This window comes from Tachypleus tridentatus, chromosome 6, assembly GCF_004210375.1.
Source record: "Tachypleus tridentatus isolate NWPU-2018 chromosome 6, ASM421037v1, whole genome shotgun sequence".
In the NCBI taxonomy this organism is placed as follows: domain Eukaryota; kingdom Metazoa; phylum Arthropoda; class Merostomata; order Xiphosura; family Limulidae; genus Tachypleus; species Tachypleus tridentatus.
In genome coordinates this window covers 135482196-135499674 of record NC_134830.1, presented here as the reverse complement: position 1 = coordinate 135499674, position 17479 = coordinate 135482196, and the positions used below count along the sequence as shown (strand labels likewise).

General features: G+C 34.7%; 1 pseudogene across 1 annotated transcript in view; it reads right to left on the bottom strand.

Moving 5' to 3' along the window:
* Positions 1–372: 372 nt before the first annotated feature.
* The window catches only part of LOC143253746 (lysine-specific demethylase 2A-like), a 58668-nt pseudogene continuing 41561 nt past the window's right edge, over positions 373–17479 (bottom strand). Inside the window, exons 10-17 of the transcript XR_013029839.1 lie at positions 16428–16909; positions 16120–16212; positions 15036–15116; positions 13594–13827; positions 6331–6573; positions 5691–5873; positions 3381–3485; positions 373–2750 (exon numbers count right to left, since the gene is read on the bottom strand). The product of XR_013029839.1 is annotated as a lysine-specific demethylase 2A-like (transcript). The remainder of the gene's footprint in view (positions 2751–3380; positions 3486–5690; positions 5874–6330; positions 6574–13593; positions 13828–15035; positions 15117–16119; positions 16213–16427; positions 16910–17479) is intronic.

Sequence of the window (17479 nt, the reverse complement as noted above, 5' to 3'; positions counted from 1 at the left end):
TTTTTAGGTAAGAGTTGCATGAGAGATTAAAGCCCTTCTCCATGTCAAGGCAATGGATCTCAGAATTCAACCTGCTTGGAAAAAGTATAAAAGTGATTGCCTAAGTTTCTCTTTCCTTTTCAAAGTAGAAGTCGTGACCTTTTAAGTGTAAGACTAACAATGTTAAGGTACTTTCAATCCTAGACGACAAAAGCTGTTAAATTAGAAGTGATTCTGTTTTTGGATAGTTTTAAGGAACCATAGTTTCTACCTGTATGCAGACATTGACAACCATGATGTTATTGTTGTAATTTTTGAAAATGGTAATATGTCAACTGCAAACAAAAATTTTTAACAAAGTCTGGGAATGGTTTGAATTTGCAAGAAAAGACATTTTATTAAATGAAACACTGTGAAGGATTTATTAAAACCAAGAGCTATGAATTTGTACTGTACAAGACAGATGCAAGTAAAACTATCTTAGTGGAACCAGCTAATTGTTTTTTAGTCTGGTGATGAAAAAAGTTAAATTATGATCAACTACAACAAACATACAAAAGAGGCAAAAACCTTAAGAGCCCAAACATAATGTTAAATATGGAATACATTTTTCTAATTATTACAAAAAAGACTAAAGCTACTTCATTCACACAATACCGAAATTAAATTGATTTATAGTAAACTCTAATGTTCAGGTTATGTCAAATGAAAATATACAAACGTTTAAAACATTAACTTCAAAACAAACTAACTTTATGAATGTTTTTTTGTGTGATTTTTCATTTTTCGTTAATTTCAGAAAATGTGAACATTTCACTTTAATGCTATGTTTATAGAAAAGTCAGCAATTAGTGTAAATTTCCAGTGAATTTTTAACTGGGATGTTTGTACAAAAACTGTTATACCTGTAATGATCTGTTTTAAACATACTCTCATGCAAGTGTTCACATGACTTAGGCGAGATGTTGGGCATTACAGAAAGTGCGTTTTTATACTCCTTTTCGCTAAACATGGGTATCAGGTTTTTTTAACTCCTAAGTTGGAATCTGTAATAAAGTTTTGAAAACATTACAAAACTACCATTTAAGATATTACCTAAGGAATTTCAAATTGTTGAAACGAAGACTATGAAAACAAAAACAAGGTGAAGATTGTAGTCTTTGGTGTGCAAAAAAACAACAAAAAAAACAGCTATATGGAAGCTCAGGCTGGTTTTGATGATCTCTGAGAGCATATGTTAGAGCTTGAAGTACGTAACTTAATTGTCTATGTTTGTGTCACTGAGCAAATAGTGGATGAAATAAAATGTTTTAACAATACCACAAAACAGTAACATGAAGTTAAAAAAAAAGACAACAACATAGGATCACCATTGCTTTTCTATTAATTTTTCTTCTCTTGTCATCAACTGCTGTTGGCTTTGGGCAACAAAATTCTGACATGCTGCATCTGTGACTTGAGAACATTCTTGCATGTTTAGGTATGAAAGTTTTATACAATGTTTAAGTGCTTCCAAGCTAGTATTAGTTATGTTTGCACATGAGGAAACATTGAGAGCCACTAGTTGTTTATATTTGGTAGAACCCAGGATGGCTATCCCCATGTCTGTAACCTTATGGCAGTGGCTTAGGTCTAGGTGTGACAACTGGGATAGATGATGCACAAAGAGCCTTATTGAAATATCAGATACATCAGTTCCAGCTACTCGTAGTTCCTGAAGCTGACAAAGACGAGTTTTTGATTCACTAAATCCTGGTTTAGAGTCTGGAGGGCTACCTAGCAACTTCCGAATGAAAGAATCAGTGAGTCCTTCTACCCAGCTGATGTCCAAAGATGACAATAAAGGGCAATAACAAGTACACAAGGATGACACAGTAGCTGTTGAACAGCCTTTAAGAAATAGAGCTTCCAGCTGGAGGAGGCGAGCAACCAGCCAAGAAAGTTGATGTTTAGAAATATTGGTCCAGCTCAGGTTTAAAGAAACAGGCTGCCTCTGCACGGTCGCCATTAGAGTTTTGGCAGTTATCTTCTTGTGGCTAAAATTTATGTATTTCCACAAGACAGAATCATTAGTCCAATGATTCCACATCTTACACACCAGTTGACAAGAAGCCAAGTCTGCTGCAGACAAATAATGGAACACTGGTAACATTACATCCTTTATCAATGCTAGGTTGTTCGATCCATTCTTTGATGCTTGTCCCTCTTCAGTACGTGCTTGTTTCATAATGCATGTAAGTTTTTGACGATTTGGATTATTTCTTAAAGTCATGGTTATCCTTGGAGCATGAGGCGGTATGCTTCTTTCATCCCAAGTCTGTTTATTTGTATCGCTGTCTGTGGTGAACTTCTCAGTAATGCTATCATCTGTCTGACCTTCGTCTTGAAGGCTGGCCACAGCCTTATCTCTCCTTGGAGAGGACTCAGCATTTATTTTTTCAACTTTAACCACACACTTTTTTGAATCCTTCCAGAAGGGTTGTATATTGGTTGGTCGAGTTGTTTTCTAGTCCTCTTAAACTCCTGACAACTTGCTCCCATGCAATTTCTCCATATTCATTTGTTACTCCTGGTACTGAGTCAAGATGGTGTTGTATGTTATGATTATCTACGGATACCTGCTGGTTATTAACGTTCATGTTTAAAGGATATTTTGCACAGGATCTGACATGGGTCTGATTAAACTGTTCCTTTAATTGTGCACATTCACATCTGTACTGCTCCAAAAATCTGGAGTTTTGCCTTGGAGATGAAGAATATGAATATTTTTCCTGAAAATTTAGAAAACTAGGAATGATTAAGTTAATCCTTTATGTATTCAACTAAAAAAAATATTATAAGTTTCCCAGTATTTTCTGAAGAAAACCAGAAATTGTATATAGTAAAAAGCAATAAGAAATATTCATTAATTAAGATAAAATACAAGAAGTTGCAACAATAGAACAAGTATCCAAGACAACAGTGAAGGCCAAATGTTTCACTTTTAGGCATGTATCTGGTTAGCCATACACTTGGGTGAAATAAGGGCTAAAAGTAATTTTTGTATTTTTAAAGAAACAAATACAATATCAAGGAACTAAGATCTTATAAAAATTACAAATTGAAACCAAAATACTAAGGACAAGCTTAATATTTCTTTAACTTAAAAATAAATACCTCATCCTGGAGCTCAGAAGCAAGCTCGAAAACAGCAATAAAAACCAGAGTTAGATACCCTTGGTTGGTACAGTGAATATAGCCCATTGTGTATCTTTGCACTTAATTAACTACAAGTAAATAAAAATGTAGCATTCATGATACACTTAAAGTATGTGTGTTCATATGCTGGGTTAGATTATATAAATTAAGCCTTTTTTCTTTAAGTCCTACTTTAAGACAATATCACGTTAAAAGCGTCTCACCTCAACTTTATTCTCTGAAGCTAAAGATGATTCTTCTTCCATCTCTATTTCTGGTTCAGAAGATGAGCTGTTTCCTTCCTCTCCAACAATAATTTCAAACTTTGCCTTGAATAGAAATTTTAATAGTTCTAAAATCTAACTGATTGTTATCCATATTTGATAAGTATAATAATAATAAACTATATTATGGTTATGAACTTTCCTGTCACAATACTTATGTATGCTGTAAATGACAAATTTGTTAGATTTCCTCACTTTTTTTTGTTTGCTTTGAAATTTTGGTGAAAACAGGTCGAAAGCTATCTGTGCTAGCCATCCCTACTGTAGAAATGATAGATGAGAGGGAAGGCACCTAGTCAATACCACAAAGCACAAACTCCTGGGCTACTCTGTTACCAGTGGATAATGGGATTGACAGTTACATTATAATAACCCCCATGGCATAATGGATAAGCATGTTGGGTGACAGGATTTTATCCCATGACCCCCAGATTGGGAGTCGAGTGTCCTAACGGCTAGGGCCATTTGTAAGCTTTTCCTTCATAATTTTAGATAAAACTAGTTTGAAAGTGAGATTAGTAGAAAATCATTAGGTCTTGTGTACACTAATTCAAAATTAGTATGAGTATGGAAGTTTATTAACTTTTGTGTGACATACATTATCAAGAAATGTTAATGCAAATATAATTAGATATTTCATTTGTTAGTTATTTTGTACTACATTTCTTAATTGAAAAAACAAAAAGCTACAACAAATATCTGGATGTTGATTCTTTACTCTAACTCATTGACTACTCATTTACCATACAAAGCACAGTCCACCCTCAGCAGTTGAATGCAAGGGTGCTTTACAGTGTACAGCTTACCAAAATTCCAAGCTCATTTAATAATCTCTTTCAGCAAAGGCTTAGTCCCTGGGACTGACTGCATAACCATTTGTTGTTTGTTATAGTTGTTATGCTATTAATCTTAAATTAGAAAGTGTATGTTCATAGCATTTGGCAGATTAACAATAAACATTACAAGGCTTTACTACACAAAATATCAATTTATTTATTAATTCTTAAAGCATACTAACCAATGTTTTTCTCATGCTTTTTTTCTTTTCACATGTTGCCCATCCAACATGCAAAGTAATTTTCATTTTTAGATTAAAAATAATTTTAGGCATCAGAAAAGTTTCAAGTTCCATATGCACAATCCTTATAATGTTCAGAGAGTTTTATCAAATGTTTATTAAGATAAAACTTTACATTTTATATTATTTTCACCAATGAATCTCTGGTTGGGTTCAGCCGATTTGTCCAATCTTCTAACCAACACATAAAATTAAGAAATGAATCTATCATCCTAGATTGATTACATATTATAACACAAAAACATAGATGTTTATACTAAATAGCTTAAATCTCATAATACATTACTTTTTTACACTGACCTTTCACCTGTGTCTGGCTAACAGTACAGAAGTTAAAGATGTGGCATATGTTCATTCGTGTTACTATTAGATCGTCCAGAACTATGTGTCATTTTTGAACTGCAAAGTTTGAAAAAGCATAAACCAGTGTTGTAAAACATGCTTTAATCAAAGCAAGCCCCATTTGCTTCAACACACTTTTGCCAATGTGTAACAATGCTGTTTATGCCCCTGCTGTAGAAATCAGTTTTTATGGTTAATGAACTCCCTGAAAGCTTCTGCAGCTGCCTAGTTTTGAAAGCGATTATTGTTCAAAAAGTTGTCAAAGTGCTTGAAAAAACAAAAATCTGTAGGGGAAAGGTCTGGGGAATAAGGTGGATGAAGCAGAAACTCGATTACAAATTCGTTCCATTTTTAGAGCGTCATCTTTGACATGTCTTGTAAAGCCGATTTTCTTGATCTTCACTCAGTTCATGTGGAACCCACTTGTCCAACTTTTTTGTGTTTCCAATTGCACTCAAGTGTGTTGAAAATGCTTGATTTGCTTGTGCCTAGTTTTTCTGCAAGCTCACGTACTGTTGTACGAGGGTCTGTCTCAATTGCTTCCCTTAATGCATTTTCATCTAAGGATGGCTTCCTTCCATGACCTTCGTGCCTTTCTTCTTCATGTTGAAACCTTTGGAACCAATGCTGAACTGTACTTTCAGTGACAGATCCATGGCTAAATGTTTTGTCAACTTTCACCTGATGTATCTCATGAAAATTTACTTTCAGTTTTTGTTTTTGCCTTGGGCTTTAAAAATGAAACTAAGGAATAATAACATGTTAATGTGAAAGAAATAATAGTAATTTTTTAAAACACTGGTTTCAGTTTTGAAAACTTGATTATATACCTTTTTTCTAACAGGAGGTTTATCTGTAATCCCAGCCATTTTCTCTGCATTTGTATCCTGAGAAATATTTTTCTTCAGATTTAGATGTTCTGTGTCACTACTGTACACATCTTCTGATTCTTTGACCTGGACAGGGTTTATTGTGTCAGAAAATTTCAGGCTGCCACTTTTCAGCTGTCTTGGCTAAGTAAAAAGTTGAATTTTCTCTTTTATCCAAAATGTAATAATTATGAACAAACGTACTTATTACAACTGCACCAATACTTACTATTAAGAATTACCATCTCAAGAAACTGATGTTTATGCAGAGTACATGTTCTCTACACGAGAGCTTTATCAAGTTTGATACTCTAAATTTCACAAAATCTTTTGATATAAAAAAAAAATTTTCTAATGTAAAAAAGAAACTTGTGTAATAGCATTATACGTAATTGAAAAAAATACATAAATTATTATATTTAAAAATGGTAAGACAAATGACCCAGTGAACAAGGCTGTTCTTTTCCTCATCTTCTATATTACCATGCAAGTATTTTGCAGGGTTACTGGAAAAGTAATGTTTATTTTAAAATATTCCACAAGATAGTGACTAAACCACCCATTCACTGTTCAGAATCAAAACATTAAGTTTGTTTTTTACCTTAATTCCTTCAGGTTTCCTATCTCTGCAACATTTTGGGCATTCCCAACTATTTGGGAGGTCATCATTGACTACACCTTGATGGAGATCGGGAAAACGCTGTCGTAAACAAGCTGGATGCACAATTTCGCAGCACTGTGAGCATTCCATGAGACTTGTTGACTCACTGTTGTTGTAATCATTCCTATTTTCAAAGCCATCTTTGGCACATATTGTGCAACAAGCTGTATGAGGTAGTAGTGGCTGTGAAGGAAAAATGGAAGGGTAATAGGTGTATTGATTTTAATAGAAAAAAATATAAGTGTTGAAACCTAAAACTACTGTCCTGGAAGACGAAATATTTATTATTATTTACAATGAAACTGAATGCATCACATGAAAAATCATGTCATATTCAAAACAATTAACAACTGTATAGAAATTCTATACATTTATTACAATGGATGTAGCATTTATACATGTACCTACATGTGTGGCCAAAATAATAAATAGAATGAGGTGCAAACTACCAATTACATCTGTTTTTTATATAAATATAACAGTACTGCCTGCTGTATGTCCATGTAATTACTCTGCAGGGTTTGGGATGATTCTTCATCAAAATTAATATGGAGGACCATGCAGGAGTATATACACATTTTCAGTTTTTACACCATTACTTCACCCTCTATAAATGGATCTTCACCAAATTCAGTGTGGATGTTCAAATTCAGTTTTGCATTTTTTGGTTTTTATGGGCATTTTTCACACCCTGTTGTCTGTGGACTTAACAATGAAAACTGTGTTTCTATACCTGTGGTGAGCAGAGCACAGATAGCCTTTTGTGTGGCTTTGTGCTTATCTCCAAACAAATAAACAAGTTTATTTCTTTTCCAAATATTGTGCAAAGTTACACAAAGATATGTACATACAGACTACGGCCTGAAGGAAGTATCTGAAATTCCTTTGTCTGATGGCTTGGCAAGGCCAAGTGGTTATGAAACTGTTCTCAATCTGTGGGTCATGGGTTTGAATCCACATATCAACAAACTCCTCATTCTTTCAGCCATGGGGGGCATTATAATGTTTTTATAGGCATAATTTTACCACTTCTTTAGCCCCCTGTTGGTGGGTCTTCACCAAATTTGGCATTTAAAGTTTGTTTGCCCCATGTGGACATACATGCAAAGTTATGGTTTCAGATTTTATTTTGCAGTTTTTATGAGAGTTTTTGTATTTTTTTACAATTGCATATAAGGTAAGCAACTTCATGTCCAAAGATAAATTACTTTCATTCAACATGAATTTATATAACTTCCATTTAGAGAATGGGTATTTAAGCTAGTGTAGAATGTAAATGATTGCTTTGATATAATAAACACAAGGAAAGTACCATTATAGGTATTGCATATATAAAAAAATAAAGGAATATATCATACTTCAAAACCATATAGATACTGTGTGCTTCCATAAAATTCTAAATATTGTCTTTAATTTTAACTTAAAATAAACAATAACATGATTCTATTTAAATGTTTGTTTGTTCTAATTCCACACTCATAGCATTCTTGAAAACAGTACGTCTTTCTTTTCAGCATAAGTACATTTGATATGTATTGTTATGAGAAATTTGTTCTATTCCGTTTACAATTAGTTAAAAATCAGCTCTATTTTCAAGTAATACCTGGGTAAGGATGTCTAGTTTCTAAATATAGTACTAAATTTTTTTTAACTCTTTCGGCGCTGTTGGCGACCTCAGTTGACTTGAAGGCTCAGCACGGTAGGAGACTTTCCTATATTCCTGTTACTCTTATGTATTGAATTTAACATATATAGTATTGGGTACAATCACTGAATATTTCAGGGACTTTTGTTGAGTTATTGCAGAGATATCATGCTTTTAGTACTGATACTGTAATTAGAAGTATCAAACATATATATTCAGCACCATGCCAAACATTAAAAGTTGTTATTCAGCACTGAAATGGTTAATAAAAGGTAGCATTTTTAATGTATTAAAACATTACAGTTTATATCAGCACAATCTGAACACTTTCCTGTGCAGTGCTTCCCACAAAAATTTTGTTTTTAGAAAATGGTTGTTTGTTTGGTTGGTTTGGTTTTATAGTGCAAAGCAACTTAGCTATCTGCAAACATCCCATAAAAAGTTAAAATTAAAGTAAATTTAGTAAAATTCATGAAAGGAAGTTAAGGTAAAACAAAACAAAGTTTATAAAAACATAAATAGCATTAAAATCAATGTTTACATCCAGTCTACAACGGTAAGAGAAAAACTACAGTAATACAAGTTGAAAAGAACTTTCTGTAGCATAATTGTAGTTATCATAACTCACCAGGAAGACTAACACAAGTTCAAAAACCATCATCAGTCACCTGAAGTTGGCCTTTCCAGTCCTGGTTGAGTTATTTGATGTTATGGCCATTTTTTAATTTAAAATCGAACTAGATGTACTTTGATTCTTAAAAGGGAATCACATTAAAAAGGTCTAACGTATAAATTAAAAACCTAAATAGCATTAAAAAGATGAATGGCCTTTAAAAAAGTAAAAACACATTTCTAAGGTGGATAATGTCACCATCGCCAATAACACTGTCTAACGTTACTAATAAACTTTGGGACAAAACATGTTTAAAATGATGCCATTGTTGAGAGTCATAATGATGGCAAGACAATAAAATGTGGCTTATTGTGACCTGAGTTTTACACAAACTACACACTGGTCCATCAATCCCAGATAAAAGGAAACAATGAGTTTAAAAACTGTGACCAATACATAATCTAGTTAGGACAACACCCTCTTTCCAATCCTTATAGAAGCAAGACAACCAAAGTCCAATAGAGGGTTTTATTTGGAAAAGCTTGTTTTGACATTGGTCACTTCAAGTCAACTGCCACGGAGCTGAGCCTTGAATGCAGGACCATAGACCATGTATGGAACAGGCACAGCAGTGATAGTGCCAGAGCAGACAGATTTAGCTGCAGTGTCGGCAAGCTCGTTCCCGTGAATACCAACATGGCCTAGTATCCAGAAAAATTAAATAGGAGTAGATATTAAAAGGGAAATGGGCCAGTTGGTTTTGAATAATAGCAAGAACTAAAGTAAAGCAATTCCAGGGCCAGTAGAGAACTAAATGAGTCAGTAAAAATAGCGCAATTTGAGTACTGCTTAGCTTCCACACAATCCAGGGCAAGAGAAATGGCGTACAGTTCAGCAATGAACACATAAGCCATAGAGGGGATTCTGCACAAAACCATAACAAATCATGGCAGAGCCCACACAGTCACCTGATTTCAAACCATCTGTATAAATAGGACTGGAAAGGTTGTTTGAAAGATGTTCAGTAAATAACAGACAGTATTTCCAATCGGGGGTGTCTGCTTTTCTCAGATGACTTAAAGATAGGTCACACTTGGAAACTGTAATAAGCCATGGTTGGATGGGCTGACCAGTGGATACAGCATTGTTATCCAAGGACATACCCAATTCATCATACTGCACCTGGATATGAAGAACAAAAGGAGCAATAGCAGATCATCTGTTCTGAAAAAGGAAGGCCCACCAAGGGAGGAAAACACAACCCCAGGTGGAATGCTTTGGTAAGGAACAAAGTTTCGAAGCATACAGTAAAGAGAGTTGCAAATGGCAGAGGTAGAGAAGGTTCATGAGACTGTGTATGAGCTCTGAACAGGGAAAGTAGGGAAAGTCCAACTGCAGAGCCTATGTCCCTGATGATGAATGGGATCCAGCATCTTTAAGGCCGAGGTGATCCATAGTCTAGTATTGATTGAATAAGAGCACAATATATCTTTACCACAGAACATCAATCCACTCCCCAAGTGGTGGAAGAGAGAACAGAGGATGTTCAGTGCTCTTATACATTTGACCTGTGGGTACTTGATGTGTGGTATAAAGGTCAGCTTACGGTCAAAGATAAGCCCCAAGAACTTTGTCTGAGGGACCACAGGTAGTACAACTTCACCGATACGAATTTCAGGATCAGAGTGAATACCCTGTTGGTGGCAAAAGTGCATGCAAATGGTTTTAGATTGAGGACAGTCTGTAGCTGCTGCTCAATATACCTCATATTTGACAACTGACATGAGATGTGAAAATCATCAACATAGCCAGTTTACAACAGTGAGAGGGAGTTGTTCAGTGATGGCAATAATCTTTATACTGAAAAGTGTGACACCCAAAACACAGCCTTCAGGGACTCCAAGTTCCTGCAGAAAAGAACAGGAAAGTGTCAAACTCACACAAACTTTGAATTGCCTGACCATTAAAAAATTTTTAATAAAAAGGAGCAAATGGCCACATAACCCATATAAATCAAGGTCTTGCAAAATACCATACCTCTAATGTTGTATTGTAAGCCTTCTCAATGTCAAAGAATATTAGTGCAAGTTGTTGTTTGAGAAAGGCTTCTCTGATTGACGTTTCAAGTCTAATCAGGTGGTCCATGGTGAAGCGCTGTCTTCAGAACCCACACTGGGAAGATGAGAGCAGGTTGTTTGATTCGAGGAACCAAACAAGACGAGCATTAACTATCCTCACAAGGTCTTACAGAAACAGCTCATTAAAGCAATTGGATGGTAGTTTGAAGGAATCTTGGGATCCTTCCCACGCTTAGAGAAAGGTAGGACAATTGCCTGGCACCAGGCATCAGGAAAAACATTCTCCTGCCAGATCCAGTTAAAAACAAACAGAAGAATAGCAAGAGAAGCAGAAGATGGATGGTGCAGCATTTCATAGTGTACGTCATCAGGTCCGACTGATGTACTGCCAGTTTGAATTCCCCCAATGTAAAGGGCGATTATAATTATAAAGAAAATCGGCTCAAAAGGAAAGAGGTGATCACTATCTCAGTCTTGATGACTAAGAAGGAAGAGGAAGAAGTGCAAGATACCTGGCAAAAGCTTTCGCCTAGTGTATTAGCAATGCTGGCAATGCTCTGGGTATCAGCTACTTCTTGGCCATCAGAGAGCAAGATTGAGAGGGGGACAGAATTATATTGCCCACTGACCTTTTGAATCTTGTCACATATGAATTTGGAACTGGTTGTAGAAGATATGCTGTTTGTGAACTTAATCCAAGATTTCTTGTGGCTTTGACGTCTTACCTACCGAGCATATGCACCGGCCTGCTGGAAGGCGATGCAATGTGAGAGTGTGGAGTACCTGAGAAAAGTATCCCAATCCCATTTTTGAGTCTTCCATGCCATATGGCAGGCAGGATTCCGCCACAGACGAGAATAACATGTTGAGGTTTTAGGAATGCATTGAGCAGCTGCCTGTATAATACAGTCAATCATCTATTGATGGCTTACCGATGAGAGCAGGATCAGGTTCTGCAAGAGCAGTGAAACAGGGTCAGTTTATTTGATCCAGCTTCCACTGGGGCACACAGGTCGGGTGGCATTGACCACGGCCAGTATCTCTTAAGATTATAGGAAAATTACCACTGCTTCGTGATTATCAAACCTCCATGAAAAATGGGAAAATAATGAAGGGGAGCAAACTGAGAGATCAATAGCAGTAAAGGACTGACTATGTGCATGGAAATAAGTAGAAGAACCAGTATTGAAAAGAGAAAGGTTGTGATCAGAGAGCATATGCCCTACATAGTGACCCCTCCTCTCAATTTCAACACTTCCCCACAGGGGATGATGTCCACTGAAGTCCCCCAGGATTAAAAATGGAGACGGAAACTGTTCAATAAGAGCATCAAGGACTGACGGATCATAGGTCTCTCCAGATGACAAGAAGAGAGAACAAACAGTAATGGTATGACCCAAGGACACACGGATAGCTACAGCCTCCAAGGGTGTGTCGAGTGGCAAAGACAAGGTGGGAACATGCTGATTTACCAACAGTGCCACCCCCCAATGCACTTGTCCATCACACAGCCTGTCATTTCTGTACAAAGAAAACTGCCAAAATGTGACTGTATAAGCAGGTTTCAGAAATGTTTCCTGTAAGGAAAGACATACAGGATGGTAGGAAGCACAAAACTACTAAAGGGCTGTCTGCACTCGCTGTTCTTAATTTAGCAATGTGAGACAAAAGGGAAGGCAGCTAGTCATCACCACGAGCAAAGTGCAGCATGTCTGGTGTGATAAGGATTTAAACCTGCAACTTTTAGCAAGTTGAATGCCCTAACCACTTGGCCATACTGAGCTTGCTAGTGATGAAAAAAATATGTAGTTATATGTATTTCATGTACAGGAATAAGATATAAATAAGACAAATAAATTAGAAGTAACAAAAATAAGTACTTAATATATCATATTATTTAATATGAAGCTTGAAGTATGAGAAAACTATGACTAGCTGAGAACTTTTATTCAAGTCGCATCAGTTCTCATAAGACCAACTAGTGAGATTATGTTTTGTTTGTTTATTTAGAATTAAGCACAAAACTACACACCAATCTATCCGTGATTTGCCCAATACGGGTATTGAAACTTGATTTCTAGTGGTGTGAGTCCTCAGACATGCTACTGGAGGGCACTGAGGTTATTAACTCCATACCACAACTAGCTGAGAACTGTTATTTCCACACTGAATCAGTTCTCATAAGCCCAGCTACTAAATTATTAACTCCATACCAACACTAGCAGAGAAATGACTTTACAATGAATCAGTTCTCGTAATCCCACATTACTCATCAGGTTTTCTGAAGGATTTCTGCAAATTTTGAAATTTAAGAGAAAGTTTGGTTTAAATTTTGATAAAATACACACATTTCTATAAAGCAAGAGAACTTAATTTTACTCAACTTTACTGTTATATTGCATATGGCAAATTCAAAAGTTTCTCTGTATTAAACTGTGTTAAAGTTTGCCTTGTATTAATGATAAGCAAGTAATTTTCCTATAAGCAAGCTTATGCAAAAATAATTATTCAGAATACTATTGATATTCTAGCAAAAAATTGTACAACCATATGAAAGAGAACAGAAATGTGAAACAATTTCCAGTGAACTGAGAGTTATCATTAATGGGTTGCTTCAATTAGGTTATTTTTGCCACTATTGTAGCATTCATGCACACATTTATAGTTCACATCAAGCATAAAACTTTCAAAGATCATGTAATACACAGCTGAATGGTTGTACATATATTTGAAAAAAATTTTTGAAAGAAGAAAACTTATTTTAAGTAGATCTGCTGTTGAACTGTGAAAAGTCCAAGCAAGGTTGTTTTTTTTTTTTAAACTTATGTCTCTAATAACTTTCTACACAAAATTATGAGTTATCTTACTGCCATGCACTGACGACTGACACACGACTGTTTTGATCTTCCCGAACCACCATACTTCTTCATGTCCATACAGTAGTGACAATTTCGACAGTCAGATCTTAAGCACGCTTCGCACTTCTTGCAGCGTGTTCGTCGACGTTTGTTTGCACCAAGATGTTTCTTACTTATATTTTTAACTGAAGATTTCTCTTTTTTCCCTGATGACAGGCTAGCTCTTGGCTTGAGTTTAGATTGCTTTGTAATAAAAATAGAAAGAGTTTGAATTAAATTGCACACATTTTTTTCACAAACTCTACAATTCATAATTAGATCTTAACAAATCTTTAAGAAAAACAAAAACAACAGTGACTTTTCAATATGAATATACCAGGTAATAACTCAGTTATCATGGTTTTTTTTGTTGTTGTTTTTTTTAACAGACCACTTATTGATGGGGAGCCAACGTGTTAAGAGTTAAAAATTACATTCCAAGCTATTTGGCATGACTGTTTAATAAATTTATTTAGCTGATTATTCCATAAAAAATTCCTCAGAAAACTTCTCCATCAAATTAGTGTTAAGTTCTTTCCTCAACTAAATTATTAGAGAAAATAAAATGTATCATCTGGTGTAATTACAGTTTTATAATGAAAGCACACCAGTCAATGTTGCTTTAATTATAACTATGCTTGTCATTAGACGTTTTTAAACACAACATTCATTATTTAGTCTCTGAGGGATTTTTAAGAGTCTGAATAGCATATAATAATAATATCACAACCACACTAGCTTTAGTATATCCACTGCTGATATCATGTTTTGCTCAAAGCTACCTGGGATATAATACATTAGTTATACAAGCCACTTGTTACAACTTTGTAGGTGTTCACATTAGAACTAAACAAGGTTTCATACAGAATGGTTAGTAAATAAAACACTTCCAAAGCATGTATACAATACTTTTTTTCACAATGTGTGCACAACTGTAGCTGAAAAAATAGTACAAGATACTCTTACTACATACCAGCTGTTAATACCACACTTGAGGACACTATAGATATGCAATGTATTAATGTCATACAGAAACTCATAAGTTATTACAGTAACTGCTACAAAAACTATGTAAAAATGCCTCAAGCAATCTATAAACAAAAATTACTTCTTATATTTCATTACAAAACTCTATCTTTAAATCATGTCTACACCATATGGGCTTGTGTATGAATGAGTTTTAAGAGTCTCTAACTTACCTGTGTCATACATAAAAACCTACATTTAAAAAAAACCCAATAAACTAGTGTTACAATTTCTGTGAGAGACTTTCCAAAATAACTGATATCACTAAAAGTAGGTCACACAACATTAGGAATACGACACATGAAAATTAATTATAAATGTTTGTCTAAATAACACATGAAAAGTACTAAACATTTCACATAAAATCAATTCTGTCTACTTCTGACCTTGGATGTTTGCTCCTCAAGGACAGGTATGCCAGTACACGCTAACTGAGGGTCATCATTCTTATGTTCATGAAGCAATTTCTGAAATGAGAATAAAAATTTGATAAGGTTTCAGAATTTCATGCATAAGCTATTAAGTAATTCAAACTAAAACTACATCTCCACTTCATACTGGTGGTAAAAATTGTCACAAACTTAGAAAGTCTGTAAATACCTACTGATAATGTTCTGCAGGTACAGAGCTTCAAAACTTTAGCTCATTAGAGAAATACAACTATCAGTTAAGGTGTTACAAAGCAAATAAATACAGGAACATTTATTTACTAAATAATGGATTTCTAAATGAATAAGGTAAAACCCAGAACTTACATCATTTCATAACACCTCATACTTTTCCTGAACTTTTATAACAAAAATATATTTCACAAAAATTGAGCAGACAAAGGAAAGGATATTCTGAACATTATTTTCATGATTTCAGCCATTAAGTAAATTCCTTCTAGGTCAATCTTGTGCTAATAGTTAAATGTGATTTTAGTTCTTTTTCAGTCAGTATTATGTCCACATTACACCATGGTTTTACATTTCTTACTTTTCTGGCTATTTCACGTGAAACAAATTACAATAAATATTAAATTTGGAGTTGACTGTTTTATTATTCTATCATTGTTCTTTAAGCCTTCTTCCTTTGAGCATTCAGAATTAGTTTGTTCATTTACCAATTTTTACTGACTAAATTAAGGAGGTCAAAGAGTTTTGTATTTAATGAAAGAATGTCTGTTAGAGTTTCTGGTTTATAAAGAAATTACTCATTGCACGACAAATATATGAACTACGATGTGACAGTTTGATAAGAAATGTGGAAAGATCTACAGATTTTATTATTTGTACGAGTTTCAGAAGAACTGACAGTAAGCACATAGCAAATTTTCTATGGAGTTCAATTAACATTATTAGCTGTATCTTGTACAAATAACTAGTGATGTTTTAATATCAGGAATATTAAACTATTAAAAAACTCCAACAAAAATAAAAGTCCCAATTCCAGTTTCATTTGTGTTTTTAAAGAAGGAATTGTAAATACCTTAACATCCAAAAGAAGAGCTTCAGGTTCGGCAATCAATTCTGGAACACATTTCTTATTGGTTGGAAGCCTCTGTAGCCAGTTAATGATAGCCTGAAAAATTTAATAGTTAACAAAAAGAAAAGAAGAAATAAACTGCAATGAAAACAAAGATTTTTGAAGTACAGACAAAAAAGATAGAACAGAGTATAAAAAGAGTATTGAAATTAAAAATTAAACAAAAATACAAGTTTGTTCCTTCCTACAATTATTAAAACTTAAATTGCTGCACTTGTCTTTGTACATTCTTGACTGAAACATATCCTTACCCTCAGCCCTGAAAGCTCAAACTTGGTTAGTTTCTTGCTTTCTTTTGATTTCTCCAACACCTCTTCATTAATGGACCAATCAGGAGATTTTGTGTCAGGAGAAACTGACCAACCTTCTTGCTTAATAGCTGACTCTACATCTTTGCTGTTTTATTTTTTTTAGTACTGATGCTGGGATACTTTCGAATGTCTATGTTTGGATTAGTTACTCGAGGAGCATGTGGATGAGATAGTTTAACGTACGACTGCAACAGCTTAACGTCAACTGTTTCCCCTTTGTAACTTGAAATCACGCTGGCATTATTTGCAGGTTTAGCATTTACTGTAATGTTCTCTTTTTTTGGCAAGAATTTGCTTGGACTGATAGGTTGTCCATCTTCATCACACGCTAAATGGTTCTTACCAACTATACAGTGGACGTAACGCTGGAGCACATACCACAACATGTCTACGTAGAATGGGTATCGAAATTTCATTGGTACCTGGAAAATAAGTGTGTGTCAAAATCACATATAAAATGAGCAATGTCAACAAACAGTCTTTTACAGTTATCAAACATACCACAACTGTCCAGTTACTTTAATTTGAAGTCAAACTGAGACGTGGCTAAACTTTCATAGGGAAAATTTTAATAATGTATATTTATGTATATAAATACAGTGATAAAAATGATTATAAAAATTGTGAGAATGAAATGAGGTAAAAGGAAAATACTATGAGGATGTCAACTCCATTATTGGGTGAAAAAAGAATTTCACCAGATTCTATTGTGTGGTGGCAGCTCACATTGCAATTGGTTGTCATCCAACCAACCAAAGTATCACACCAGTACAAAGCCTATAAAGGTGCAGAAAGCCATACTATGCCTAGTACTAGTAATGTGAATCCAGTAGTATTGTCCAGAAATGGAACACTATAAAACAAAGTACAAAGAAATTAAGATCTGAATAATAATGGATAATCCAGGTGGAGCTGTATACAAGGCTCTGAAGGGGATAAGTAAAACTGGTACCGTTAATAATAAATTGGTCAAAATAACCCAAAACTGATAC